The sequence below is a fragment of the Suncus etruscus genome, chromosome 1, assembly GCF_024139225.1.
Source record: "Suncus etruscus isolate mSunEtr1 chromosome 1, mSunEtr1.pri.cur, whole genome shotgun sequence".
Classification (NCBI taxonomy): domain Eukaryota; kingdom Metazoa; phylum Chordata; class Mammalia; order Eulipotyphla; family Soricidae; genus Suncus; species Suncus etruscus.
In genome coordinates this window covers 159,557,183-159,566,897 of record NC_064848.1, presented here as the reverse complement: position 1 = coordinate 159,566,897, position 9,715 = coordinate 159,557,183, and the positions used below count along the sequence as shown (strand labels likewise).

The 9,715-nt window shown below is 43.6% G+C and overlaps 1 protein-coding gene across 1 annotated transcript in view; it reads right to left on the bottom strand.

The window, feature by feature from the left end:
* Nucleotides 1-5,046: 5,046 nt before the first annotated feature.
* CRK (CRK proto-oncogene, adaptor protein) overlaps nt 5,047-9,715 on the bottom strand; it is a 53,008-nt gene continuing 48,339 nt past the window's right edge. The window contains 1 exon segment of the mRNA XM_049782624.1: nt 5,047-5,250. The gene's annotated coding sequence lies outside the window, so the exon portion shown is untranslated.

Below are 9,715 nucleotides of genomic sequence, written 5' to 3'. Positions count from 1 at the left end.
CTTGTATGTAGCCAACCCAGGATGAACCAGGGTTTGATCCCTGGCATCCCATATGGTCCAAGGAGCCTGCCAGCAGCGATTTCTGGGTGCAGAGCCAGGAGTAATCCCTGAGCAAGGCCGGGTGTGAACCACCAAAAAAATGACTGAATAAGGCCAGAGAGATAGCATGGAGGTAAGGCGTTTGCCTTTCATGCAAGAGGTCATCGGTTAGAATCCCTGCGTCCCATATGGTCCCCCCGTGCCTGCCAGGAGCAGTTTCTGAGCCTGGAGCCAGGAATAACCCCTGAGCACTGCCGGGTGTGTCCCAAAAAACCACAATAAATAAATAAATGAATAAATAAATAAATAAATAAATAAATAAATAAAGGGTTGTTCCTGAGAATTGCAGGATATGCTCCCCACCTATATATATATATATGAAATCAAATAAATAAACATATTTCCTACTATGGTGTTGGTAGAGGACTTTAGATTAGTCCTCATATTGCCTTCTAACTAGATGTCTCTCAATTGGTTCCTTTGGTTTTCTTGTTAAAGAGATGTTTCCCCATGGGCTGGAGAGATAGCACAACAGTAGGGCATTTGCTTTACAAGCAGCCGATCCAGGATAGATGGTAGTTCAAATCCCAGCATCCCATATGGTTCTCCCAAGCCTGCCAGGAGCAATTTCTGACCAGGAGTAACTCCTGAGTGTGGCTGGGTCTGACCTAAAAACAAAAACAAACAAACAAACAAACAAACAAACAAAAAGATGTTCCTCCATTGCCTCCTCACCTGGCTTTTTCTGGAGGATCAGGGGCAGCTGACATCTTGGGTTCCATGTAATGGAGCGACTGGCTTGTAGTTGAACAGCTTGCAGTGTTAGTTTCTAGTCTGCTTTACCTTCCCAACTATGTGTGGATTATTTCCTGCGTTGGAATTGCTGCCAGACCAGCATCTCTTGTCCTATATGGACGGGGGTATGAGAATCCCTCTCCCTCAATGGGGATTGTGGAATGCACAACCAACCCACCATTCAACAACTGGCTCCCAGACAGGGACCTCTTCATCTAAAGGTGAGACGTTCCTTTGGAGAATCTTATTTGTTCTTTTTGGATGAATGATGTTGGTGATTAAGTGCATAATTCCACCCTTTCATAGAAATATTGGTTCTGTGTGGTTTAGAGCTTTGGATGTAAGTTGACTGAGGACTGAAGTGCCAGGGAAATTATTCAATTATACTACTGTCTTTTCCTTCCTGGATATAACCATAAACATTACTGGAGTTTCCATTTGTGTAAATATTCTCTGATAGTCATGTGTATAGGTTGGGCATTAAAGGATAAAAAGGATAAAAATTCTGAAACACCTCTCATTTCAGAAGATAAAGGTATTTTTCCTGTAGAAACACAGGCCCAAGCCAAAGGTTTAGAAATTGGCAATTCGGGGCCGGGAAGCTGGCGCTAGAGGTAAGGTGTCTGCCTTGCAAGCGCTAGCATAGGACGGACCGCGGTTCGATCCCCCAGTGTCCCATATGGTCCCCCAAGCCAGGAGCGATTTCTGAGCGCATAGCCAGGAGTAACCCCTGAGTGTCAAACAGGTGTGGCCCAAAACAAAAACAAAACAAAAACAAAAAGAGAAATTGGCAATTCGGGGGCCGGAGAGATAGCATGGAGGTAGGGCGTTTGCTTTGCATGCAGAGGGACGGTGGTTCAAATCTCAGCATCCCATATGGTCCCCTGAGCTTGCCAGGAGCAATTTCTGAGCATAGAGCCAGGAGTAACCCCTGAGTGCTGCCGGGTGTGACCCAAAAACCAAAAAAATAAAAATAAAAAAGAAATTGGCAATTCCATTCCCCTTTATCCCTTCTCCTTTCCCCTTTCCCTTTTCCCATTTCTCTCCAACCTCTACCCTTCTCCCTCCTCCCTCCCCTAAAAAAGAAAAAAGAAAAAGAAAATAAATTGGCAATTCACCACCTGTATCTGTAGGATCCTGAGATTCCCTTTCCCTATTATATTTTCTGCTTTTGCTAAACTGCTTCTGTATAACCCCCTTGTTAGCTTATTAGCTTGTGGAAATGTGGCCTTCAGATAAGAGTTGGAAACAAAGGAAGGTACCCATGTCCATGCACTAGGGATAGGTCTTAACAGATCAGCCTTGTAACATCTGAATTATGTATCTTGTGGCATTTGAATGGTCTATCCCTTTTATCTGCTTCCTGGGGCTGTACATTCAACTCTGACACATGGATGTGATGGCTATATAACCCAAGTTGAAGAGTGACTCGGGTCCTTTGACTTTTGAAAGCCTGTTTCCCAGGTGGAAGTCTTGGACCTTTAGCTAGCTGAGCATATAAAACCCCACTTTGTGACTTGCATTGCTGGGCGGTCTCTTTGTCACTGGGCTGCTAGCATGAACCCAACATAACCAGTTCTAGCCCACAACCACCAGTACTAAGTCCAAAGGCTAGTCTTGATTCCATTAATGATGGAATCCATTATAATCTGGGGCTGAGTCAGAAGATGAATTGCCAGTCCAGAGAGATAGCATGGAGGTAAGGCATTTGCCTTGCATGCAGAAGGACGGCAGTTTGAATCCCGGCATCCCATATGGTCCCCCGAGCCTGCCAGGAGCGATTTCTGAGCCTAGAGCCAGGAGTGACTCCCGAGTGCTGCCCGGTATGACCTAAAATCCAAAAGAAGAAGAAGGAGGAGGAGGAGGAGGAGGAGGAGGTTTCTGCCCACACTAAATGCTCACAGGGGAACTGGTGTTGATAACCCAGATGCAGTTTTCTCCCATAGAAGTATAAACTTATAAACCAACCTATATACCTTTACATATGGATCGAGTAAGAAAATTTAAAAAGGCATGTTCTGAATGTGGCCCAATTTCACCGTCTTGTGTTCAGCTTCTTCAGTTTTGATGTGAAAAAGCACCTTGGACTGTCCATGATTTTCAGACAATTGTTTTTTTGTTTTATTTTGGTTTGATTTTTGGGTCACACCTGGCAGCGCTCAGGGGTTACTCCTGACTCTATGCTGAGAAATCACTCCTGGCAGTCTCGGGGGACCATATGGTATGCCAGGATTCGAACCACCGTCCTTCTGCATGGCAAACGCCTTACCTCCATGCTATCTCTCCGACCTGATTTTCAGACAATCGTTGTTTGAGTATTCCTCAAAGTGTGCAATAGGAAATGTTTTATGCTGAAGGAGTTAAGGCAAAGCTCTTTAGTCCAGATAATAAAAAGATGGTATCAGGAGTTACATTGTCTTATGAGCTGCTGATGGGGGAAAATAAGGAGGTTATTTTTGTTTTTGTTTTTGTTTTTTATGGAGGGGATTTTGGGCCACACCCAGTGATGCTCAGGGGTTACTCCTAGCTATGCACTCAGAAATCACTCCTGGCTTGGGGAACCTATTGTTGGGTTTTGTTGTTGTGTTTTATTGGGGGGGGGGTCTCACCTGGCATGGTTACTGCTGGCTCTATGCTCAGAAATCACTCCTGGCAGGCTCGGGGGACCATATGGGATGCCCGGATTCGAACCACCATCCTTGATCTGCCCCATGCAAGGCAAACGCCCTACCACTATACTGTCCCTCAGGTCCCTGGAAAATGAGTTTTCTTTTTTTGTTTGTTTGTTTGTTTGTTTGTTTTTTGGGGGCACACCCGGTGCCTGGACTTTGCCCTTGATGTAGCAGAAAATTCCACAGGTCCAAAAAATGTTTTGCTGTTTTGCATCCAGTATTACTAACTTGGAGGTGGGTGGAAGGTCAATAAGTAGCCCCTTGGACTGAGATACACTGTTTCCATTGTGGAAAGCCGGGACATTTGCACAGAAATTGCAGATTGCAGCCATTGCTGAAACTTTGTTCCCTGTGGACTGTCAGGCCCTGTGTGGGCGAGAGCAGGGGGGCTCCCATCCTAGTTCCCTCCACCAAGCTCCCTCAGCTTCCTTCTGGGTTCCATCACTGTTCATCTGCCCTTTTGGGGCCATCCAGGTTGGTGCAGAGGGCATAGGGTACCTCACGCTTTAGTTCATTTCACAGCATCCTTCCTTCCTTCTCATCAGTCCTCATTTTCCCAAACCTAGTGGACTTCGTGTGTCCATGCAAAGTCTTCTCTTTCTTTCTTTTTTTTTTTTTCGGGCCACACCCGTTTGATGCTCAGGGGTTACTCCTGGCTAAGTGCTCAGAAATCGCCCCTGGCTTGGGGGGACCATATGGGACGCTGGGGGATCGAACCCCGGTCTTCCCTTGGCTAGGGCTAGCGCTTGCAAGGAAGACACCTTACCTCTAGCGCCACCTCGCTGGCCCCCACGCAAAGTCTTTTCAATTTACATCATAGACTTCCTGCAGATTGAATCTAGCACTTCTTTCAATGCCCTTAGAATCCAGCATTCCAAACCACTAAATACAAAGATCAATGGGGAAGCCAAAGAAGACATCTACGGATACTGGATAAGGAGAAATATTCTGCCAAATCTCCAAATCCATCCAAATGCCTGAACCTTATAGATGAGGACCTAAAATCAATACTTTTTTTTTTTTTGGGGGGGGGGGTTTGGGCCACACCCGGCAGTGCTCAGGGTTACTCCTGGCTGTCTGCTCAGAAATAGCTCCTGGCAGGCACAGGGACCATATGAGACACCGGGATTCAAATCAACCATCTTTGGTCCTGGATCGGCTGCTTGCAAGGCAAACGCCTCTGTGCTATCTCTCCGGGCCCTAAAATCAATACTTAATTGCCAGGGCATACCTAAGCTTTTAGGGGGGCTCAGCCCACCAGATGTATTCTCAGATTTTCCTGGTAGGTAGAACTAATTTAACCCCCATGGGGTTCCTCAAAAGGCCCGCTGTGGACGCCTTTTTCCCCTGCGTGGATGGTTGAGGGATTTCCAAAGAGATGCCTGGCAGTACATTTTCAGCCAGTATTTGTCTATCTCTCCTTTGTATATATCAGGCAAAATAATGGCCTCTATCAAATAATTTGGCTCAGAAATTCCAGCACCAAAGATTATTTGAGAACCCTTTTTCTGGATATAGCCAGCCCTAAAAGCAAAGACAATTTCTCTCTCTTTTTTTTTTTTTTTTTTTTTTTGGCCACACCCAGCGGTGCTCAGGGGTTACTCCTGGCTGTCTGCTCAGAAATAGCTCCTGGCAGGCACGGGGGACCATATGGGACACCGGGATTCGAACCAACCACCTTTGGTCCTGGATCGGCTGCTTGCAAGGCAAACGCCGCTGTGCTATCTCTCCGGGCCCTCTCTCTCTTTTTTAAATATTGTCTTTGCAGCTGCAGTTTCTGGTAATCAAGGGCGTAACCAGAATGCAGATCTTGGCTATTGACCCTCCTTTAGAAAAAGGGAATCTCGGGGCCGGAGAGATAGTATGGAGGTAAGGTGTTTGCCTTTCATGCAGGAGGTCATCGGTTCGAATCCCAGCGTCCCAAATGGTCCCCATGCCTGCCAGGAGCAATTTCTGAGCCTGGAGCTAGGAATAACCCCTGAGCACTGCCGGGTGTGACCCAAAAACCACCAAAAAAGAAAAAGGGAATCTCATTTTTGGGAATTTGGCTCCTTCCTTCACTTAACCTCTAAAACAAGAGAGTCCAGCCTAGAAAGATCAAGTTTCTAGATGTTTCCTACTTCCTCCAAATCCTGATTTTACATTTGAAGTAAGCTTCCAAAGAGTTACCTTGAGTTGTGACCTTCTCATTTGTAACCTAGAATTTTTACAGTCACACCCATAGTTTAGGTATTGTTACTGTTGTACTATGCTTTGTAATTATAATTATTTTTTACTGGCTAATTTTACCCCTATAAATTTCCCTGTTCAAAAAATTAAGCTTGGGCCCGGAGAGATAGCACAGAGGTGTTTGCCTTGCAAACAGCCCATCCAGGACCAAAGGTGGTTGGTTCGAATCCCGGTGTCCCATATGGTCCCCGGTGCCTGCCAGGGGCTATTTCTGAGCAGACAGCCAGGAGTAACCCCTGAGCAACGCCGGGTGTGGCCCAAAAACAAAACAAAACAAACAAAAAAATTAAGCTTGTTGCACTCCTGCCAGAAACGTGTTGACCCCACATACTCTGTGTGGTTTCATTTATTTCATATTTCAAATTCGGTCGCTCCTGCTCCTGCTTTCCTCTCATGAAGTGCTATGACCCACGAGAGTTGCTGAGACGCAACACGTCTGCAGCACTTAATGGTTTAGCAATGAAAATCAAGGAGTCACCAAATGGTTTAGCAATGAAAATCAAGGAGTCACCAGCCTGCGAAATTAAGAAATCTATAGATGAACAATTCAACCAACTCCAAGATGAACTTTCAGAAGATAAGGGAATCCATACAAATGGAACTGAAGGAACTAAAAAGCATGTTAACAAACCATAATAGTAGAATTATACAGGCAGAGAATTGCATAGACCAAGACAAATTACAAGCCAGTTGAAATAAAAAAGGTCAAAAAAGAAAGGAGAGGGCCGAAGAGATAGCACAGTGATAGGGCATTTGCTTTGCAAGCCGCCAACACGGGACAGATCCCGGTTAGATTTCTGGCATCCCATATGGTCCCCTGAGCCTGCCAGGGGCAATTTCTGGGCACAGTCAGGAGTAACCCCTGAGTGCCGCTGGGTGTGACCCAAACACCAAAAAAAAAGAAGAAAGAAAAGAAAGAAAGAAAGAAAGAAAGAAAGAAAGAAAGAAAGAAAGAAAGAAAGAAAGAAAGAAAGAAAGAAAGAAAGAAAGAAAGAAAGAAAGAAAGAAAGAAAGAAAGAAAGAAAGAAAGAAAGAAGAAAGAAAGAAAAAGGAAGGGAGGGAGGGAGGGAAGTAGGGAGGGAGGGAGGTAAAGGAAGGAAGGAGGGGACGGAGGAAGAAAGGAAGGAAGGATGGAAAAACCGCTGGGTGTGACCCAAACACCAAAAAAAAAGAAGAAAGAAAAGAAAGAAAGAAAGAAAGAAAGAAAGAAAGAAAGAAAGAAAGAAAGAAAGAAAGAAAGAAAGAAAGAAAGAAAGAAAGAAAGAAAGAAAGAAAGAAAGAAAGAAAGAAAGAAAGAAAGAAAGAAAAAGGAAGGGAGGGAGGGAGGGAGGGAGGGAAGTAGGGAGGGAGGGAGGTAAAGGAAGGAAGGAGGGGACGGAGGAAGAAAGGAAGGAAGGATGGAAAAAGGGAGGGAGAAGGGAGGAAGGAAGGGAGGGAGGAATGAAAATGGAAGGAAGGAAGGAAGGAAGGAAGGAAGGAAGGAAGGAAGGAAGGAAGGAAGGAAGGAAGGAAGGAAGGAAGGAAGGAAGGAAGGAAGGAAGGAAGAAGAGACAAAGCTCTGGAAGAAAATGTAAGGTACTTAGTGAACAAAGACAGGAGAAATAATCTCCGAATTACAGGAATTCCAGAAGGAGAAAACAGGAAAGGTGAAGAACAAGTAGTGAGGTAGATAATAGTAGAGAACTTCCCTATCCTCGGAAAAGAGTTTTCTCTACAAAACCAAGAGGCAAAAGAAGTGCCAAAAAATTAAATGTTAGTATCACAAAAGTTGGTATATAACCCCCCACTGCTCAATTTAACTGGCTTCAAAAAAAAAAAAAAAAACAACAGAACAGAACAACACAAGATATTTAATAATCCAAATGGCAAAAAAACAAAAAGAGAGAGATGGACTCTTTAAAGTAGTAAGGGGGGGCCGGAGAGATAGCATGGAGGTAAGGCGTTTGCCTTTCATGCAGGAGGTCATCGGTTCGAATCCCGGCGTCCCATATGGTCCCCCGTGCCTGCCAGGACCAATTTCTGAGCCTGGAGCCAGGAATAACCCTGAGCGCTGCCGGGTGTGACCCAAAAACCACAAAATAAATAAATAAATAAATAAATAAATAAATAAATAAATAAATAAATAAATAAATAAATAAATAAAGTAGTAAGGGATCATCGGGGCTGGACTGGAATGATAGCATGGAGGTAAGGCGTTTGCCTTGCATGCAGAAAGTCGGTGGTTCAAATTCTGGCATCCCCGATGATCCCCTGAGCCTACCAGGAGCGATTTCTGAGCATAGAGCCAGGAGTAACCCCTGAGTGCAGCTGGGTGTGACCCAAAACCCAAAAAATAATGATGATGATGATGATGATGATGATGATGATGATAATAATAATAATAAAATAAATTATTAAGGGTGAAAAAAACTCAAGTATAAAGAAAAAAAGTAAGAATCAAACCAGATCTTTTATTTGAAATAATCTAGGCAAGAAAAGAGTAAAATGACATATTCAAATTGCTGAATGAAACTTTCAACCTAGAGTCCACTACCCACCAAAACTCTCATTTACATGGGAGGGAGGATTAAAAACATTCTCAGGGGGCCAGAGAGATAGCACCGCGGTAAGGCGTTTGCCTCGCATGCAAAAGGACGGTGGTTCGAATCCTGGCATCCCATGTGGTCTCCTGAGCCTGCCAGGAGCGATTTCTGAGTGTGGAGCCAGAAGTAACCCCTGAGCACTGCTGGGTGTGACCCGAAAAAAAACAAAAACAAAAAAACCACACAGAAAAACAAAACAAAACAAAACAAAACAAAAAACATTCTCAGACAAAAAAGAACTTGCAGTGCCGGAACAGTGGCACAAGCGGTAAGGTGTCTGCCTTGAGCGAGCTAGCCTAGAATGGACCTATGTTCGATCCCTCGGCGTCCCATATGGTCACCCCAAGCCAGGAGCGATATCTGAGCACATAGCCAGGAGTAACCCCTGACTGTCACCAGGTGTGGCACAAAAACAAAAACAAAAACAAGGGACCCGAGAAATAGCATGGAGGTAAGGCGTTTGCCTTTCATGCAGGAAGTCATCGGTTCGAATCCTGGCACCCCATATGGTCCCCCGTGCCTGCCAGGAGCAATTTCTGAGCTTGGAGCCAGGAATAACTCCTGAGCACTGCCGGGTGTGAGCCAAAAACCACAAAAAAAAAAAGAAAAGAAAAAAAAAGAAAAGAAAACAAAGAAAGAAAGAAAGAAAGAAAGAAAGAAAGAAAGAAAGAAAGAAAGAAAGAAAGAAAGAAAGAAAGAAAGAAAGAAAGAAAGAAAGAAGAGAGAGAAAGAAAGAAAGAAAGAGAGAGAGAGAAAGAAAGAAAGAAGAGAAAGAAAGAAAGAAAGAAAGAAAGAAAGAAAGAAAGAAAGAAAAGAAAGAAAGAAAGAAAAGAAAGAAAGAAAGAAAGAAAGAAAAGAAAGAAAGAAAGAAAGAAAGAAAGAAAGAAAGAAAGAACTTGAAATATTTGTGCTAACCAAACCGACCCTAAATGAGTTATTCAAAGAGCAACTACACAAACCAAACACCAATTGTAATAACTCTACACAACAATCTTTTCTGTCAATAGTTCCCTTAAATATCTATGGATATTAGACTTAGAAGAAAGAGCTCATTATGATAATGTCATGACAAAAATTCTAATCTATTTAATTTCTACTTGATTATGCCTGATAATATAATCTAATGTTTATACCCACAGATAGCAATGGAATATGCAACTGTATGCCATGAATTCCTGTTACAGAGCTCATTCATTAAATATGTTATTGTAATGCTTTAATTATAGGTAGTTTACCATTATACCATAATGCTCACGATTTTAGATTGCTTTTAGGAAACTGGTTGCTCAAGACCCTCTAGACAATACTTCATAGTATAGATTCCTCTTACAGTACTCATTACACATAAATACTCATAAAACATAATTCTCTAGATTGTGGGCCGGAGAGATAGCACAG